This window comes from Sphaeramia orbicularis, chromosome 13 (genome assembly GCF_902148855.1).
Source record: "Sphaeramia orbicularis chromosome 13, fSphaOr1.1, whole genome shotgun sequence".
Classification (NCBI taxonomy): Eukaryota; Metazoa; Chordata; class Actinopteri; order Kurtiformes; family Apogonidae; genus Sphaeramia; species Sphaeramia orbicularis.
In genome coordinates, this window is record NC_043969.1 from 38,531,006 (window position 1) to 38,552,859 (window position 21,854).

A 21,854-nucleotide genomic window follows, 5' to 3' on the forward strand; every position below is an offset into this window, starting at 1 on the left:
AAATAAATAAATAAATAAAAATGTCCACTGAAAAGGATGTTATATTAAAAATATTTAAAAATGTATCTGAAAAAACTGTTGCATCATGCTTTTTCCTATTAAGGCAATTATTTAATCGGCTAAAATTTACTTAGGGGGTCAAATGAGTGGCCATTTTTGTCCAAAAAAATAAGTTGTAAGAAATGCATAGAACTGTGTTGAAATAATGCTAATACATTTGTGCACAGACTACTGATATTATTTGACAGTGGAAGTTATATTTTCAGAAATATTGGATTTGGAATAGCACGTGTATGTGAAAACTTTTGCTGGTGGACGGACGTGTCATTACCCATGATGCTCTGGTCAGTACCAGTACTTTATTAGTAATAAACTTATATACTTACTATTGCTAATTCTCCTCTTATTCATAAATGTTAGTATTGTGGATCTAAAACAATAACAGCTGACACAAAAACACAAAATGTGGCAGTGGACGGATGTGACATGGTTGTTACAGATCCCATCATACTGATTCTCGGCAGCCATGTCCCCGTTTCCACAAATGATCCCTGTGCAAAAACTAGGATCATAATTATTTATTGTGTAGTTCATCATCAAACTGAAGAGTAAATAACAATATAGAATTGTTATTTCTTTATAAAAATGCTTATTATTAGAAAACTGTTGATTTAAAAAGTGATGTGTGACATTTTTCATGTATGTATTGGCGTAACATAAGCAGGATGGATCAGCACCATACTCCATATTGCAACCTGTAAAAATAAAACATGTGATATGTAGGATAGAATCTTGTAAGAAAAAATGGGGAATCTAAAAGAATAGAATATTTGTTTTTCAGGTAAATTCAGTTCAAATATAACTTGGCCATTTGTGACATGAAAATATAGCATTAATTGTGATGAATTGGACATTTTGAGCTGAAAACATAGTTCATATGACCATCAACATGTTGCAACAGAACTGAAATCCTGTAAATTTGCATAACTTGCATTTACCAACACAAAGTTCCTTTGGGGATTCACTTAGATTGATTTCTTATGCACAAAGACATAAATAAGACCTCTAAGCAAATTTTAGCCGTAATGTAAATGGTGCAAATGTTTACTTACTTCTCAGGAGGTTATTAATGTGAATATTAGCAATGTCAGGGGGGTTAAAATGTTTTTGTCTTCCTCCAAATAAACGCTATTGTTCTCCCAAAAAAATAAGAAATAAAGTATGGCGCTCATGTAAATCAGTAGTAATTTGTCTTAAAATGTCAACCCTAATCAGCGGCAGATTATGTTTCAATCTAAGTGATCAGTAGTCATTAAATGATTTCACAGACAAGTAATCTGTAATCACCTAAGGGATTTGTCAGACAATGTACATGCGTGTTGCCTTTTTTTTGTCTTTAGTCGCTCAATGTGAGTCGGTGTGTGTTGGCGGATTCTGCTCGTCGAAGTCTACGGCGACACGTTAAGAGCAGCAAGCTGTTAATTATCATGGAAAACATGGCCGTGTGTGCACAGAGAAGCCCAGATTTATATGCAGCAGCGGTGAATAGCCGTTCTCAGCACCCTGCTAATTGTTTGATGGATAGTACAGACCATTTGCATTTATATTGTACCCCAAACGCCTCCCACCTATTTAGATCCCATATTTAACCAACTCCTGACACACAGAGCAATGGTCACAACAATCTGCCCAGTAAAAACCTCGACCTTGTGTTTAAGAGAAGCTTCTGCAACCTGCTAGTTAGAATGCTAGTATGTTGTTTTATGGGTTTACACTTGTTTTTTGCTGCTTTAGCGGGTAATTTAATGGGCGTTAATTATGTAACAGTCTAGAAAAACAAAAAAAAACAAAAAAAAAACTGCACCGACGTACAGAAATAAATCAGCGTGACGAACAGAAGGGTTAAAAAATAATGAGAACATGCACCTGAGCAGGTTTTGTGTTGATAAATTATATGTTTAGTCCAGATGGTACTTAAATGCGTATGTAGTAGAAGACTGAGGCATCATTAGCGGCACTTAAAGATCTTTACACCATAAGCGTAGCACTTTGTGTAGCATATTACGCCTGTTGTAATTGTCGAGATGGTGAAATTATACACGCAGCATGAAGAGTCAGGGCCACGTAACTAATTCACACTCATGCCACTAATGATTTGGTTTGTTACAAAGTGTTTTTCAGTGCATAATCATCTTGAACCTTTTCAGTCTGTCTTAAGGACTTTTCATTCTAAGGAACTTCACATCAGTGTTCTTTACATCCATGTTATTAAAAAAAAAAAAGAAAAAAAAGCATCATGGAAATAATTTGCTGATAAACATTTTCATAAGGACTTTTGTTATAATTAGGACACAACAGATCATTAGTAACGTTATTATCCCCTGAGCCACAGCTGCCCACATTTAAATGCACTTTTTGCAGCGCCCACATCTGGAATGTGGGCACCATATGTTATCAAGGTCGATAAAAATGCCAGCTAATAAATACAATCTAGGTGGTGTTGAAGCACACGGTGAGCACAAACTGAGACTGGCGGTTCAAGCTTGGAGTCAGTTTATCTATCGCTACAGGTGCAGTCCATTTACTAGATGTTCTCGCTCTGGATCTGCCATCTGCGAGAAGAATAATCAACTGTTAATAAGTATATACCAACTGCTTGTAAACGAATGATAATGCACGTCTTAATTGTGATAAAGCAACAAAAAATCTTTAACAAACTGTATAAAATGGATTTGAAAATGACATAGTATTGGTAATGTGGTCATAATAAATAAATAAAATGCAGTAGCCATTAATGTTGTTAAGACGCATTTTTAACCCATACAAACTCAGTATGTTTGAGTAAAAACAATGACTGGACTTAAAAACACAATTACTTTCACAATGGACTTGAAAAAGTTCACCTTAATCAGAATTAACAAGTCATGTCAATAAATTAGACACATTTAAGTAATATGAACTCAATCTCTTTGAGTTGAATCAAAATCTGGGTTTACAGTGTATGGACCCAGTGTGACTTTGTGGCAGTTCTAAAATTTTACTATCTCTATATTTAACTTTTCTTAGGGGATTTATCACCATTTATTTATAATATTACCCTTTTTGTTTGGTGTTTTTTCAATGAAAATCGTGTGTTTTCCTAAATTTCACACACTGATCATGTAGATGTTCATAAAAGCTCAGATTAAAGTCGAAGGTTATTATATCCAAAAACAGAGAAAACTGCTGAAAAAGTTACTTGTTTCAGTAAAATATATCATTAATTGAACATAAACCAAGCATTTCCATCCATGGTCATTGATCAAAATCTATGGGTTTCACCGGTGACTCAATGTTGTAGAAGATGATGGTGTTTCCACAGTAACTACGGAGCCTCCAAACATCCAAATGGGTCTAACTGATGACCGTGAAAAGACGACAAACTGTATTTTACACCAATTATTTCCATGGATTGATAGGATTAGAGGATCAACAGTGTAGATTTGTAGATGGTTTTGGTTGACAGTGGATGTGTTCTAAAATGGAACCTGGATTTCCTCTGGGTTTTCAGATGTTTTAGGTTCTGTCTGGTGTAACTACTAAGTTACTAATGTTAACATGTTTTTTTGTTGGAAGCTCCAAGAATAAGTCCGGAGTCTTTTAGGTCTCATTTTTATAAATTTATTTTAGACTTGATCTGACCATAAACCAAATATAACTCAGCTGAGGATCCACAGCCCAAGCAGGAAAATGGATCTAGACATTTCAAAGCACATCACTTTTTCATCCTTGTAAAGTGATCTTCAAACTATTGTCTGACCCCCGTGTGCTGGGTGGGTTGGGTCACAAAAAAATGGACTGATGTCATCTGATTGTAAAGTCAAGCAGATGTGATACCTCAACTCTATGTAAAACCCTGTACTGACAATGTGTTTACGTCATGTCTCCTGTGGTTTACAATCCTATGTGGGCATGTGTTAGGGCTGAACGATATGGACAAAATTTCATATCTCGATATTCATGCCAGATATCTCGATATCGATACCATACGATATGACTGCAGGTTCGGTGAAAACCAAGCATTTTTCAGAAAAATACAAACATCATAATACAAAAGAAAGTGTTTACGTCATGTCTCCTGTGGTTTACGATCCTATGTGGGCATGTGTATGGACAAAATGTCATATCTTGATATTCATGCCAGATATCGATACGATACGATATGAATACGGGTTCGGTGAAAACCAAGCATTTTTCAGAAAAATACAAACATCATAATACAAAAGAAAGTGGAAAGTGCAGTTTTATTTATAAGAACTCACTGCCAGTCATCAACATTAACATAACGTACAAATAAATGAAATTTGTTGTGACTTCCAGAGCTGTACATGCAGGGCGAGCACGGGGAAATCTATATCGTTTATATCGTTGCTTTTTTGATATTAATACTTGAATGTTCATATCTAGATATCGATACGATAACGATATATCTTTCAGCCCTAGCATGTGTATTTAAAAGTGAGCCTAAGGTAAAACCTAAGTCCTGTGATCATAAATCTGTCAGTTTAGTGTGTTGACCAAGATGTGTCCCAATACTATCCGAAGAGCTTTACCACTAACCAGTGAAACAAAGAAATCTACTGAAACAAAGGATCCTGACTACGACTGACTAATATGTGATTAAACTTAAGTCTTCAACTATCTAAATTGAAATCATATTTCACTAAAGAAGATTTGGGGTCATGCATGGAGAGTTTGGGCGTCCAACCACAAAAAAAATGTTGTTTTTCAATAAAAAATATATAATTTCATACCATTATCACTAAATCTTTGTGCAAAACATTGGAAAAGCTGGTGCAGATGATAAACAAACAGCATCCAAGAGTTAAGAAATTGCTCAAGATGGTGCATAAAATAGTTTTGGTGCAGCACCTATAAGCCTTACAATGGTAGGGAAACCCTAAAAAGATTGAGCGGCTCAAATGATTTCATCACTCTGATGTTGATGCGCTGTTGTAAATAGTTTTGGATGATTGGTTCTTGATGGATGCACTATAAAACCTGCACAACAGGAAAGTGCTGCAAACTTCTGCCACGGCCAACTTTCGTAGGTGGGAGTCATGACACGTCCATAAATGAGCTGTGTTGTAAAAGTTGTGGAGTTTTCATAGATTTCCGTGGCTTTTGATGTTTGTACTGTTCAAGCCTGCAGTCATTCCTTCAGTATTCACTCTCTAACACCCAACTAAGAGCGTTGCAGTATCACCGATGCCTTCAATCGACACAATTAATTGTTCATCGCTCCCTGCCAGCCTTATCTGCAGAACCACATTATTGCTTTGCTTACAGCTGCTATACGTTTGCTCAACACCCACAGACAAACCTGACTCTACCCTGGCCCGATAGGAGACAATGCAATTGAAAATGTAGACTCTGCAATTGTTTTAAAGGGGAAAACAGACCATCCATCATTTCTTTTGTCTACCCAGAGAGACCTCCATTGATTTTGGATCATTGCATAGATATGCAGTTAGTTCCTTTTTGGCACTGCTCAGACTCTGCAGTTTAGGCTTAAGAGGAACTTTGTCTTTGAAATAAAAGCAGGATTGTAATCTTCATTTTAGAGATTTCACCTCATTTGTCATCGGTCTTTGTGAATACTTTTCCTACTTGCTCACTTTTTTTTGCAACTACATCCTCATTAACCTTTCTCTTCAATACTGTAAGGTACTTTTTTTTTTTTTTTTTATTGTCCGTTGTGTCTTACCTTAAGATGATAATAGGACTTTAAGAATAGTCCACTTGTCTCTTATCGTGCTTTCTCTTATTAAGTGCTGAAGACATCTTGGTTTATTATCTTCACCTACCAGCACATTGAAATAACACAACGGTGGCATTTTCTTTGTTTTGCCTCACTTTTCCAAAATGTAGCCCTAGACAGATGAATAAGAACAACAGTTTCGCTCTGTGGCACCGAAAGCACAGCGATAATACCAGACGTAGTGTTTTTATGAGGAGGTTTTAGCTTTACAGTATGTAAACATTCTGACAGCTGCACCCCAGGTAGGTACAGTTCCAGGACCTCAGTTTGCATCCCATGTTATTTGTCAATGTGCATGGCCCGTTGCCTCTCACAAAACAAAAAAATTGTGGTTTTCCCATGGCCTCAAAGGTACGACTTGTTGCATACTTGCAGATTAATAATGAGGAGTATGGGCTGTGGCCAAAGCACCGAGCCTGGCCCTTTTGGAAACAAAAACAATGCACTTTTATAAAAGCATTCTTGAAACTTTACAAAGCTGCTTGTTCTCTACACTCTTTCATTTGCATAGCGTCAAGGATCTCTTGCAAAAAGGTAAAAAAAAAAAAAAAAAAAAAAAAATTAGCAACCCATACAAGCTGCATCGAAAATCTTGGGAGCAGCTGAAGGGCTCTTGCGGATGCAGAGTGGGAGCATTTTCACCCCCCACCCCCCCACACAAGTGGCAGAGGTCCTGCTATTGAGGCCCCAAGTCATTAATCACTGGGATCTTTTGAGCTGTCAATACGCACAAAAAGAAACCCCCAAACCCAACAATGGTGTCTTCAATAGATTTTTTTTTCCTAGTAGGGGCAAATATAGTTCACTAAGGATTATTGTTTACTCTTCTGTCCGGCACAAATCTCATACAGTATTCATAAAGAGCTTATCTTGTGGAAAAATCCTTGCCTGAACAACACAGGCATATTGTCAGTATTAAAAAAATAAATAAATAAATTAAAAAAAAAAAAACATCAGAGAGTTTTTTTTTTTCGAATCTACGCTCTTTATCCACTGACTTACACTTCTGTTCACAGTAAAATACATGTGTTAGGAAGCGATGTATAAATAGAAACCTGCAACACGAGTGATCGGGGATTCAGATTTGCAGATTTAAGAACGTCGCGGAATCTCGACAGGAATTGGAAGACAAAAAAACACAACAGCGGCATCCCTAGCCGTCTAATTCTTTGTGTTCAATCACGGAGCTTTAAAGTAAACAGCGATCAAGCCTTTAATCAATTTTATATCCACAACGACATCTGCTAATCCAGCTCGATATTCTTAAACCACGTGGCTTCTCTCAATGAGCTGAAGGCGGCGTCATTAACCCTTAGGGGTCTGAGCCTATTTTTGGCCGTTTTTGAGTACTTGTCATTTTGCCTTTATATACTATATAAAGAAATGTTTACTATACCTATGTTTGATATCTATTTTTTCAGCACAACTTCATCTATCTCATTTGCCTATTTTTTCACTTTAACCTACTATATCAACACAAAAGGACAAAAAACACACAAAAAATATAAAATCTGATTTGAAAAATGTATATCATTTATTGCATAAATAGCACAATGATGCTTACCAAACCTTTTCAAAGACTTTAAAAATGAATCTTGGTTCCAAATATTAGGTATATAGAATCAAAATTGTAATAAAGTAAAACTATACTCAAATATTTGACATTAACGTCCTGAGAACCACCAATGTATTTTTATCCTCTGTATGGGACAAGAGTTCACAGCTTTATGAACAAAAAAAAAAAAAAAAAAAAAAACACGGTCCACTGCAAAGGACAGTCAATTAAATGTTAAAAATGCATCTGAAAAAACTGTTGCATTGTGCTTTTTTTTTTTTTTAAAAAAAAAGGCAATTATTTAATGTAAAAAAGCCAAAAACTTGTACTTTTCTGGGTCTTTACATCGGTGTTTTCTCTGGTTTTCTTACCCCCACACACCCCACTGTCCTCCTGGTTTCTGAATCCGGTTCAGGTGGAGGTCGTCTTCGCCCTTACCTGTAATGCTAATGCAGTCTGTGGATTAGAATCTGCAGATTCAACCAGTTTTTTCCGTTTTGAAAAAGGGCAAAAAATGACGAAGATATGGTCAGAAATATAACGCTTGCTTTATATCGCTATAATAATGCTATATTGTTAATTTGCTCCAGTTTAAAACTGTCATATCTCCGGTTGTATTTGCTCTATCAACATCAAATAAAAAGTGGGAGAGTGTTTCAAGTCCGCACTTTTGAATGTAATTATCCCTAGTAGTCTACGTAACCGACTATCGATGCTACGACGTGTTGAAAATGTCATGTGATTCAGTCACAGGGCCGTAACCGTGGACCCCTAAGGCAGTGTTTTTCAACCTTGGGGTCGGGACCCTATGTGGGGTCGCCTGGAACTCAAATGGGGTCGCCTGAAATTTCTAGTAATTGATTAAAAAAAAACAAAAAACATACGAATAAAAAATATATAGTGAGATATATGGTGAGCTGACAGAGACAATCCCAATCCATAACAGACATGACAAACTGTGAAGCTGAAACTGAAGCACTGTGGTACTGTTTATCTGTCAAATGTTCATTGTGGTCGGTTTCAGATGCTGCAGCTCTTTCACAATTCATAGTTTGAGTTCAGTATTAATTGTCAGCCTTGTAAATCACAGCTGGACTGACTGTACATATCCTGACCAAGGAAAATCAAATTCTCACTTTGTGCAGTAATCTACACCTGGCTTTACTGCCCTCTCTTGCAATGTCAATGCATCAAATGGGACTGTGGTCTTAAATATAGATTCCAAACAATTGTGAATGTTCTCCCAGAATGATTTGAGTTTTTGGACATTCCTAAAATAGATGGTAGTGATTAACTACTGCTGATTGACATAACCCCCAACAGTTAGCGCCCACCTCTTAATGCTTTATTTGAGCCGGAGTCATAAAAATCGTATAATATTTTTCCACCCAAATTCCCAATCTGTGCATTTTCATTAAATATTCACCAACTAGACCAGTGTTTTTCAACCGTGGGGTCACCTGAAATTTCTACAGGGTGTCCCATAAGTCTCCATACATAGGAAAATAAACGTGTCTTGATAGAACCATTTTTATTTATATAATATGCTCTATATGACTGCCATTTGTCGGAACACATTTCAATGCGTGTCCTCCACTGCTGAAGAACTATAAAGAAGAAATATGAAGAAATACATGTTAGAATCATATATGTATGGAATGTATTATGTCTCCTATGTATGGAGACTTATGGGACACCCTGTAGTAATTGATTAAAAAAAAAAGAACTTACTAATAAAAAATATTTGGTGAGTTGACAGAGACAATCCCAATCCATAAAAGACATGACAACTGTGAAGCTGAAACTGAAGCACTGTGGTTCTGTTTATCTGTCAAATGTTCATTGTGGTCAGTTTCAGATGCTGCAGCTCTTTCATACTTCATAGTTTGAGTTCTTGTTTGTTCAGTATTAATTGTCAGCCTTGGAAATCCAAGCTGGGCTGACTGTACATATACTGACCAAGGAAAATAAAATTCTCCCTTTGTGCAGTAATCTACACCTGGCTTTTCTGCCTCTGTCCAGAATAATATATATTATATAGACTAAATGTCTAAAATTAACCTGTATTTGAAACATAGTAGATCAAACTATTACATCATCAAAAACAAATTAATTTTAGAAAAAAAGGTCTCCATTTTGAATGTCTGGGGTCGCCAGAAATGGTGACGTTAAAATGGGGTCACAAACCTAAAAAGGTTGGGAACCACAGCCCTAAGGGTTAAGCTACGTATCGTATTCCACGTTATTATAGATCCTTCTGTTTAGGTTTAATATTTTAGCCGACCACCATCCGAGTCCAAGCAAGAAAAATCAAATTCAGCACTCGGCAGTCAAACCCACTCCTTCTATTGAGCTAATACTCAGTGCACTATTTGACAGCGGTGGTTTATGTTTCAGATTTTAATCATCTTTTGCCGGTTAGTGTAGTCCCAGATTTGTTCGACTCCACCGTTTTCAACCAGTGATGATTTGTAACTTATAAACAACACAATTCATAGGAAGGACACCTGCCATTTTACACATGCTGTGGGCCCTGCGTATACCGGCACATAAACTTGGGTATTTGTGGGAGACTTGCAACCGTAACCTTTATTGGTGCAAGATTTGTTGTGGCATATTTTATTAAACTATCTATCCTGCTGATCTTTCATGCCCTGTCCCTGTGGTGTGTGCTGAGCCATGCACACACTGCTGCTTGGGAAACACGCATTTGCATTTTAGTTATCTCCGCTGTTACTCGCTAACTTTTTTTTTCTTCCTTTTTTTGTGTGAGAGTATCAGTCTGTCAGTTTTCATTTTGTTACATGTGCAGTCTCCTGTATTATTCTGTAGATATGGTTGACTGGTTGCAATTTTAACATTTTTGCTGGCTTTTTTTCCCTGGTATAAATACAGTTGTGTGATTGTTGAAGTTCTGAACCAGTGGAATTGCTTTTAGAATCCACAGAGATACATTTCAGCCTCATATGTTGCAACAATGAATTTAGTAGATTTAATTAAATAAATAAATGGATTATGTGTAGACTACAGTGAAATTCAAGTTATTTGAATTTACCTAGAGAATACACTGAATGAATAAAAAATGAATAATACTTAAATAAATTCATATATAATGTATATATGCACATACATACCAAACATACATACACACGTACATACACACGCACATATACATACACACATGCATACATACACACAAACATACATACACACAGACACATGTACTACACACATACTACATACATACATACATACATACATACATACACACGCACATACACACACATATATACATACATTAACACATACATACATACACACAAACATACATACACACAAACACGTACATACACACACTTATATACATACATACATACACACGTACATACACACACATATATACATACATTAACACATACATACATACATACACACAAACACGTACATACACACACTTATATACATACATACATACACATGTACATACACACACATATATACATACATTAACACATACATACATACATACATACATACACACATACATACATACATACATACGTACATACATACATGCATACATACAGGGTGGGGAAGCAAAATTTACAATATTTTGAGGCAGGGATTGAAAGACAGTGTATGACCAATTAGTTTATTGAAAGTCATGAGAATTTATTTGCCACAAGAAAATTGACATAATAGAAAATGTTTTTATTCTATGTGTCCTCCTTCTTTCTCAATAACTGCCTTCACACGCTTCCTGAAACTTGCGCAAGTGTTCCTCAAATATTCGGGTGACAACTTCTCCCATTCTTCTTTAATAGTATCTTCCAGACTTTCTGGTAATAGTTTTGCTCATAGTCATTCTCTTCTTTCCATTATAAACAGTCTTTATGGACACTCCAACTATTTTTGAAATCTCCTTTGGTGTGACGAGTGCATTCAGCAAATCACACACTCTTTGACGTTTACTTTCCTGATTACTCATATGGGCAAAAGTTTCTGAAAAGGTATGGATAATAGTGTTAGGTATGATTATGACATCAATATATGTTTGGTTTCAAAACAATTGATGTAGTGCCTGCTGAGAAAAAACAACTAAATGTTCATTGTAAATTTTGCTTCCCCACCCTGTACACATAAACATTCATCTGCTACTGGAGGAAAAACATCAGATTTTGACTTAATCAGTTGCATCAGGACTTTTGCGTCATGAATAAATACACAAATTTTCCACCTTAAACTGACACCATTTATTTTGTACTTGCAATCTGAAGATAATCTATATATAATACAATTTATCCAATGGATGCCTTGATCAGTGATTTTCCCCATTGTCTTGTCTTCTCGTCTCGTCTCGTCGTCTGTCTCGTCTTGTCTTATAGTGGTTCAGAATCTGTCTCTTGTTCTTGTGGTTGTTCAGTTTCCTGCTGTACAACTGACAGTAATGATCAAAACCCATTTCAGAAATATCTGGATGAAATCATTCACCATGTTCATCACTTACATCTCCTGAACTGAAGAAAATAATGAAGGTCCAAATGGAGAGAATGAATTTTTGGCCACATTCTACAACCCATCCGTTCATCTGCTTTTATCGTGTCCTCAACTAATTGATCATAATATGAGGTTCTATGGTCACCCAGAACATTTTGCACCATTTGTACAAATGAATCCCAGTCTGTTAATTTTACAGCTGAGTTTTGAGGTGAATACAGGATCACCAATGAGTTCCACAATCTGAGTCCAATGAAAATTCTAGCTTTTGTCTTTGCATGACTTTTCACCAAGTTCTTATTTGAGATTTTGAAATAGTCTGAAATCAGATCACTAAGATTCTACAGAACTAATGGAATCATATTAATATGTGCATATATCTCTAAATGCTAACATGCTGGAGAGGTTCTGATGTCAGATTTGGACTTGATTTAGAAATAAAAATTAGTATTTTTACCAGTGCTTTTGTCATATAGGAATATGGTACAGTCACATGATCATTTTATCCTTTTTCCATAATTGGTGTATTAAAGGGGTCATATTTTGCTAAACCCAGTTGTATTAGTCTTTGGTTCATTTATTTATGTATTTGGACCCTGATAGTTCATAGAGTTTGAAGTTGAACCCTCCAGGTGCTGCAAAGCTATCGTTATATTCATTTTGGCAAAAATCAAGTCGATTTCTACAACCTGTTCTAATTCCTTCTTAATTTGTTATGCCATGACATTTGCACATTTAAGGTCAAGAGTTCCAATGAACATTTCTCTGAGTACGACATAATTGTTTATCAGCAGCAGCGGTTGTAGTAAAAACTGAAAATATGTCCAAACTTTGAGCTGATTACCTAAAATGTTCAGTTGTCGGTGAACGGGACAGAGCAGCACAGCCGACAACCTGGAGGGGGTGGGGCCTGAAGTGGCTCATTTGCATTTAAAGGGCCAGCGCTCAAAACAACCTTTCTGGTGTCATTACTCAGAAATAGGGTTGAAGATTCGCCTGCGGAGTTTAATTAACCCCATAACGCCAAATGTATCATATTTGATACATGAGTTTTGAAGCCCTCTACATGATCAGTGTGAGATATATGTATATCTTTTTTTTTTTTTTTTTTTTTTAAAAACCTGATGTATACAATTAGATACATGCAATACACAGATAATCCACCAGGGGGGAGGAATTCATTCACCAGAGGCCTTTCCAGTGACACTACAAGACTATCAATAATGAGGAAGGAGGCAGAACTTTGGCAATTTTGAAAAGGAATTACCAATTTTTAGACATGTTTGTGTTACATTGTGTTTTTGTTTGTTCAAAAATATTTGAGCATTGAGACCTGATGTATCAAATATGATACAAAATTTAAACTCATACATGGAAACTGATATTTGAAAAAAACAAAAAAAAAAAACTGAGTTGTTCAGAGGGACCAGTAAAGGCTCCAGTTTCAAAGAACTGGAATTTTCTGTCAGTGAATTAATGGTTCAGACTTTACAGGGTTAATGAACAATCCAGACCTAAGCATAGCATTTACAGTTTATCTGCACCACAGCGAAATGTTTTAAAATGCATAATTCCATTAAAAAAAAAAGACAAATATCACTCTTGAGTTGGAAGTTATTGCTGAACTTGTTTTGTGTGGTTTTAATGGACCTTGAACATTAAAGTCTAATATGATTTCCTGAGTTTCAGTGAATGTGTGTTAAGTTGAGGAGAAAAAAAATACAATTCTCAAGCTCATCCTGCAGTTAATATTTATAATAATCAATTCTGGTGAGTATTAGTGTGGAGGCATAAAAACCATACATCTTACCCATCATTTATAGTTTACTTTGGCTTTCAATTGCAATCTATAAATCCACACAAGAGTCTGATGGTTTATAAGAAACACTAACGTCTGCTGAATGAACCTGTGTGTTGCACGGACTTCAGCCAAACTCTAATTGAGCTGAATTTAGGATTGTCCCCGGGATGCTGAACCGATACTGTGATCGATCCAGCCGTGACACTCATCTGTGGTCAAACCCCCCCGTATACTGATCTGTAAATGTACTGAAACTCCCCCAGAGGCAGTAACATCCAGACTGTGTGTCTTTATTCTGTCCAATGCCAAAGTCTCATTGAAGACAAACTATGGAATCTTATTGTACCGATGTTCTTCACATGCAATACTATTTAAAAGACTTGTCAAAGTTAGGGCAAGGATACACATGTGCAGTTTTCAAAAGACTATGTACTACTTTTTTTTTTTTTTTTTTTTTTAAGTATTACTTTTGTACCTTGAAACCTCTTCCTTTCTGAAAGTTGAGGTGCTGCAAAACACATTTTTCATTGACAAAGAATTTGAGATCAGGACAACCTTGACTATATATGTCAACTATGAAAAATGAAATACCCATCGTTCTACTAAATATTTACCTCCCTTCATGGTTTCTTGGTTTTCTCTCATCTATCTTATCTACACAGGTTTCTGTAGAGGTCAAATTGTCTTTGCTTCCACACATTTAACTTTACCAAACACTAGTGAATGCAGCTGTAATGTAAAAGAAGTACATTGAACACTGTTTTAACCCTTGGATGACAGTTCCCATATACATTTTTCTGTCTATGCAACCTTGCCTCAGTGATTTTTTTCACTATTTATTGTAATATTATCCTTCATACTGGATTTTTTTCCACTGAAAATCATGTATTTTTAATATTTAATTTGCTGATCATGTAGATGTCTGTAAACGTTCAAATTAAAGTTGAGGATTATAAAATCAGAAACAGAGAAAACTGAAGAAAAAGTGACTTTTTCAGTCAAATCTATCATTAACTGAACATTAACCAAGTGTGTCCATCCACTGTCATTGATCCAACTCCATGGGTTTGACTGGTGAATCAATGTTGTAGAAGATGACGGTGTTTCCATGGTAACTGTGGGGCCTCTGAACATCCAAATAGGTCGTATCTGATGACCATGAAAAGACGAGTAACTGCATTTTAGACCAGTTATTTACATGTATTGATAGGATTAACGAATCAGCAGGTATTAAACTTTTTATTAGGGCTGCACGATATTGGAAAAAAACTGACATTGCGATATTTTTTAACCTTGCGATATGAAAAAATATTCAGGAGGATGTAATAGCTGTTTGGCACTGACGTAAATGGTCAAACTAATTAATTGTGTTACCTCTTGTGGCAACAGGTGCGACACAGAACATGTGTTTTAATATCATCCTTCTTGTAGCCGAAATAATTCCAGATAACTGACGTTGCTTTTCTTTTTGGCACCAAGTCTTCATTTATGGTGGTTTTCTCTTGTTCGTTGCTCGTTTTTCAGTGCTATTACCAGTGATTCACTCCAAACTGATTTTGGGAGGGGGCACGGACTGACCTGCCTTGGCAGAGGTCTGCGCTCTCCAAGTGCTTTTCTAGTTATTATGAGTTAAATATCAGATTTTCTAAAGGTTTCTTCTTGTGTGTGTTTTTTTTTCCAGAATCCTTCACACTAAACCGGCACTATAACCTACATTTGATGCTGAAAACAGAGTGGAGGCAGCCATGGAAGTGAAGGAACGTAGACCCTATCGCTCACTCACTGCCCGGCAGGACACCGAGCGCCGTTACACCAGCTCCTCGGCCGACAGCGAGGACGGAAAACCCAACCCCAAATCCTACAGCTCCAGTGAAACGCTCAAGGCCTTCGACCATGACTCGAGGATGGCCTACGGGACTCGCGTCAAGGACATGGTTCACCACGAAGTCGACGAGTTCGGCCGACAAGGTTAGTCCCGCTGAGCTTTTTTTTTTATATGAGTAGAACTGATTGATATAGTTTGCTTCATGTGTAAGTATACAAGCAGTGCACGGTGACATGTAAATGCTGATAATTCGTTTAAGGGCATGTCGCTGGCCTGGTCTCGGTGTACAGTATGCATCATTGCCTTTTAATGAGGAGTCTCCTGGTGATTCACATTCAGTCTCTGCAGAGGTCACTGGGCAGTTTCACCGTTAACGGGGTGGCCAGCCGCTGAACTTGCAGATGTTTAAAACTGCATGACAGACATGGACTATACCTTTAACCGCTCTCCAGATATATTATTGATCGCGAAGTTCAACTCAGATGCGATGGCACTGCAGAGACAGCCTTCAGTCCAACTGAAGCAGGACTACTTTTCACCCTTCGATGGTGAAAACTCCATTTTTCACTTTTTTACCACAGTGCTTGGTATAACTTAAACTGATTAATAGAAGGAAAAAAAAACATGGTTTCTTTTATTTTTCAGCAATTACTGGATTTAATAAGATTCTTAAATTAACAGTGTCTGATATACAGTATAAGTGTCATAACTACTGGTGATAATTTTAGTTCTATTGGTAGAGGTCTTAAAGTAGGGAAAACCAAGGAGATATTTTTTTGGTTAAAAGAAATTGGGATTTAAATATTAGATTTTAGTGTTCTGCTTCATTTAGCCACAAGCTACAAATATTAATTCAAGTGAATTCCAATTACTTTCATATAGATATCCTATAATTACCGTGGGGGATATTACCTGCTTTTCAAGAGTTTAACTGTGAAATTACATTTGCACAAACATGCACAGGGAATGTGATAAAAGTATACAGATTCTGGAGGCGTAGAAAGAAATATACACCATTTAATATTATATATGCATCTAAGAGAGGTAAATATCAGCAATCTTAACAGGTTTTATTTTGGCTGGTAGTTATATAGTAGCATTTCATTGTAATCTGTTTAGAGCAATTATCTTTTCAATAGTTTTTGAAAAAAGCTCTCATATATATCTTTTAATCAATATATATTTAATCAGTGATTACATTTTGAAGTTCTATAACGCTAGCAATTTTTTAACCAGCTTCAGTAAACACTTTATTTTGCACATTACATTCCAAGTCAACAAAGAACACTGATAATGTAATATTTACCTGAACTGCTGCTATGCTCATATTTGTAAAATAAATAAATAAAAGAAATCCACACTGAAATACTCCAGTGATGGAATGTTAAACTTAGTAAAAATCTACCTAATTAAGAAGCAAGTACATTTAAGGGGAAATTATATTTACGCAAACATGCATAGGGAATGTGATTTAAAAATACAGAATCTAGAGGCAAAAAAAAAAAATACACCATTTAAGATTAAATATACATCTAAGTTTTGCTCAAACAGAGGATATCTTAACAGGTTTTATTTAGGCTGGTAGTTATGTTGTTGCATTTCATTGTAGTCTGTTTACAGGGATATTTTTTTCACCATAGCTTTTGAAAATATCTATCTATCTATCTATCTATCTATCTATCTATCTATCTATCTATCTATCCATCCATCCATCCATCCATCCATCCATCCATCCATCCATCCATCCATCCATCCATCCATCCATCCATCCATCCATCCATCCATCCATCCATCCATCCATACATCCATACATACATACATACATACATACATACACTGGGAAAAACATCAAAATTTTCCCAAGTGTGTTTATTCTCATTTCTAGTCAAAAAATATCTCATCACACTTAAAATAAGACATAATCACTAATTTTCCACTTGTTATATATAGTCTTTATTTTATTTATTTATTTGCTTAATTCAAGATTTTTTTTGCTTAATTGAAACAAAAAAAAAATCTGCCAATGAAACAGGTGAAAATTATCTTAGTAAGATTTGAATATATTGTCTAAAAATAAGTTCTTATATCTCACTGAAAAGCTACTCTTTAGGTGATTCTGTCTTATTTTAAGTGTGATGAGATATTTGGACTAGAAATGAGAAAAATACACTTGGTAAAATTTTGATTTTTTTCCAGTGCATATATTTAATAAATTATTAATTGTTGAAGTGCTATAATTTTTATATTTAACCAGCTTCAGTAAACATTTTAATACAGAACACTGATGATGTATTCTTTACCTGAACTGCTGCTATGCTCATATTTTTAAAAAAAAAAAAAAAAACCAAATTGAAATACTCCAGTGATCGAACATTTTGCAGTAATTTGCTTTAAGCTTTGTAAAAATCCCCTTAAATGTACCTGCATCTTTATTAACTCCCCAACTGCTTCATTCTTTGCTTTTAAAAGATTACCGCACCTTTCAAAGCCAGGATATTGCTGTCATCTTTTGTGAAATGAATACAGTTCATTATGTTAAGTGAGGCAGTTGGCGGCAGATTTAATTACCAGAGCTGTGTATGTATTGGCTCACTCCTCCAGGGGCAGATTTCTCTCTTCGAGACCTGGGCTTTGGAGAGGCTCTCCCATCCCACGTAGCGGCGTACAGGACAGAAATGGGGCTGCCGCACGCGACTACTCTGTCAGCGTGGGCTCGGACGCCGACACGGAGACAGACGGCATCATGTCGCCGGAGCACGCGGTCAGATTAGGGGACGCAGTAACACCAAGTCCGGTCGCAGCTCGTGCCTGTCGAGCCGAGCCAACTCCAACCTAACGCTCACCGACACCGAGCACGAGAACACAGAAAACGGTAAGAAAAACCTCCCTGTTGTATTTGTTTCTGCCAGTCCTGATCGATGCGACTGATTTGATCCTATTCTCATGGAGATTTGATTTTGGTAAGAAAATGGAATAGATTTTTTTCAAGATACATCCTTGTAAACAGAAAGGAAATACTGTATGACTGACGAAAAGTGAAGAACAAACACCAGACTAAACTAGACTGGAATGGAACGGTTTAAGAACAAATGAAGATTGGTGTGGGCGCAGATTTGTTTAGATTTTGACAAAGCTCACTGGAATCAATAGGAGCACAATATAAGTTGCAATTTCTCCATCTTTGTAAATGTCATGCTACGGTTTGACTCTGGAACTATTTCAGCTGGGCTAAATTAAAGTTGGCTGTTTGTATTGAATGTTTTATTTGCAATGTTTTGGAATTTGGCAACATAGTGAGGCTTTTGAAGAAAAGACAATTACCAGTGTTTTAATGAAGCTAGAGTTTTGGCCGACTGTTCCCTGTGCTGTCAGAACGTTTTGTTCCTGGTTTCCTCTTTGCGTCTCAGTATGTGAGTAACTTGGGCTGTGTTCAGATCTGACTCTGACATGAGTATTTCATGATCTGATCACAAGTTTTGACGTCTCAACGTGGGTTCACACCTGGCATTAGAAACACATCTCACTTCCCCTGTCTATACGAAAATAAATCCACTCAAATCATAAAACATAGTGTCATATAGTGTAGTCTGGCTTTCTAAGATTTGCAGATATGTCACAAATTGCTTTCTATTGCACGGATCTCTGTTATTTTTTAAGTGGGGACTGCTGATGAAAATTAGCACTGACGCTAACTCCGGCATATTTGCATGTTTATACCGAAATGGAATGTATAAATGTGTTCATTAATGTGCACTGTTCCGCCTAAATAAAGATACATACGTAGCTACAAATAAAGGCAGCAGATGTTTGATCAATGAAGGATGTTTTATTTCTTAAAGTTAGAAGCTAGCACCAATTAAAGTGTTCTGTTTTGGGTAGGGTGTCCTTCTAAACTTTTTCAGAACATTGTTTTCAATCCCAGTTTTAATTTTTACAAAAATACAATGACATTACCCATTACAGTACACATCTTCAGCTTCACCATGTTTTAATTTCACCCAAAGCAGTTTAATAACACAAATATAAACCAGTTTAAAATAGTGGGGTTTATCGTAGTTCCCCAAATACTAGTCCTGCCCTTTATTTAACTCAGAAGAAGGTACCAAACCTTCTATGAAACTGGTCTCTAAAAACAGGACATGGGGGCTTAAAAATTCAAACCAGATGTAGACGAATCTTATGAAACAAGTTTGGAAGCACTTTGGGTCTATTTTGAAAATAAATATTTACCTAGATAAAAGAGAAACTATTTTTCAGATAAAACACATTTTTATATGATCTTACATTATATTTAATACAAAAATCCGCATGTAACACAATAAAAAGGACACGAAAATTACGCACTACTATTTTTACTAATATCTCTTTATTATCTCACAGGTACATTTTGGGAATTAAACTAATTATGCAAGGCAGAGTGTTTCACAAAAATGACCGCTGTTCCAAAATCATTCACAATTTATTTGTGTTTAACTGGGCAGGTTTTGCATGTAACACAAGTGGACTCGATGGGTTACACACGATACCTGGAATGAGACTGAGATTCATGAAAAACCCACGTCTGGCTTAGAAAAACCACTAGGATCATCAAATTTAACACAGTGTCTTTATTTATAGCGGTATATTAGACCATTTACAGCCATGTTTTCCAGATCAAATGCACTGACACCTAGGTAGTTTTTCCTGTCCCAATTTTGGTCCTATTTTTGGCCCCAATATTTTATTAAAACTCATTAATTTTCAGATGGCTCAGGGCAAGAGTATAATTTTTTGGGTCTAAAAAGATTGCTAAGTGCCAGATAACAAAATGTACCCAGTTTCATAGAAGCACCCATTACAATCAGGGTTTTAGTTTTTAATTTCCCCTTTTAATTAACTCAAAATGGTTTAGTGTGAAAATTTCTTTGTGATCCACTCACATTTGTATTGTTGAACTAGAATGTAGAATTCTACAAACATGACACATCCTTAATCATTACAAAATGAAGAGTTTTGTGTAAGTGTTGTCTTCCTGATGTGCTTTTAAAATTTCTAAAAATGACAGGAAGACACACACCTGCAGTGCCCAAGCCCGGACAATAACACTTCAGCTGATGATGTAGAACAACAAATGGTTAAAAACATTTAGATTATATTGTAGTGTTTAGTAAATTAAACTTATAGAAGTGAACATTGTACTTAACAGACATCAGATGTTTATCCATGTACTTTTTCACCCAACATCGATATCTGCTGTTATTAAAAACCTGGCTTGTAAGTGACTTGCGATTTGTATTTGAAGAAATACTGCTAATTAAGGCTCCCACTTCATTGAGTAACTGTCAATCAGTCAATACCCCTTAAATGTCAATTCAACAACTGTGACACCTCTGTTTTAATTGGCTCTCTTGGATGACACATGCTTTAGTGATTATTGAATCTTCAAGTGCAAAAATACAGTCACGGAAAAAAAATTTCGACCATCGAAAGTCATCACAAACAATGGTTATGTAATCAAGTTCTAACTCCTGTGTATCATGTGCCTAAAACAGACAGAAAAGAAAACATGTCTAATGTCTAAAAGCACTGTTTTTGTCAGTACAATGCCACAGATATTGATGAAAGAACTGAAGTGATTTTGGTTATTATCAAGAAAACATGGAAAATGGATAGATATCAGCTCTGAAATTAAACTATTATGAGCTAGTTTTGTTGGTATCATTATATTTGTCCAAACAAATGTACCTTTAGTTGTACCAGGCATTAAAATGAACAAGAAATTGAAGAAAACAAGGGTGGTCTAATAATTTTTTCCACGACTGTATGTACACAAATTTCTACCAAGTTATTTAAACTATGGATATTGTCCTCACACGTTGTTCTGGGTTTCAATGTGTCTTTAAAGTGCTTTAACCCATGTGTGGTGTTCAGATTTTTTTTATTCAGCCACCTTTCCTGGGTGTGGTGGTCCCGCTGCATTTGTGGGTTTTTAATTCAACATAATCAAACAATTATAAGTTAAAATACTATATAATCTAAATATTTCCCTCTTGCCTTTGCTAGATCACATTTATGAATTAAAGCGCTACTCGTTTTTAGTTTGTTTTTTAATAGAATGGAATACAATCAAGATATGAGAGGGAAAAACTCATTAAAAAAATTACTCATCATTTTTCTTTTAATAAAAAAATGAAAACGGATCCCACAGACCCAAACACCGTACAAGGGTTAATATGATGGCGATGGCGTGCAAATAAGTGGATGTCCACCGAGTAGGCAATCCAGGATGTGTTTGTGTTCATGCTGTTGAAAAAATGTGTCCACATGCATTGACTGATTGACTATAGATCAGGGGTGTCAAACTCATTTTCCTTCAGGGGCCATATTCAGCGAAATT

General features: G+C 36.0%; 1 pseudogene; it reads left to right on the forward strand.

Annotated features, from left to right (window-relative positions):
* Positions 1–18,896, forward strand: part of LOC115431152 (teneurin-4-like) — a 138,351-nt pseudogene extending 119,455 nt beyond the window's left edge.
* Positions 18,897–21,854: the final 2,958 nt, after the last annotated feature.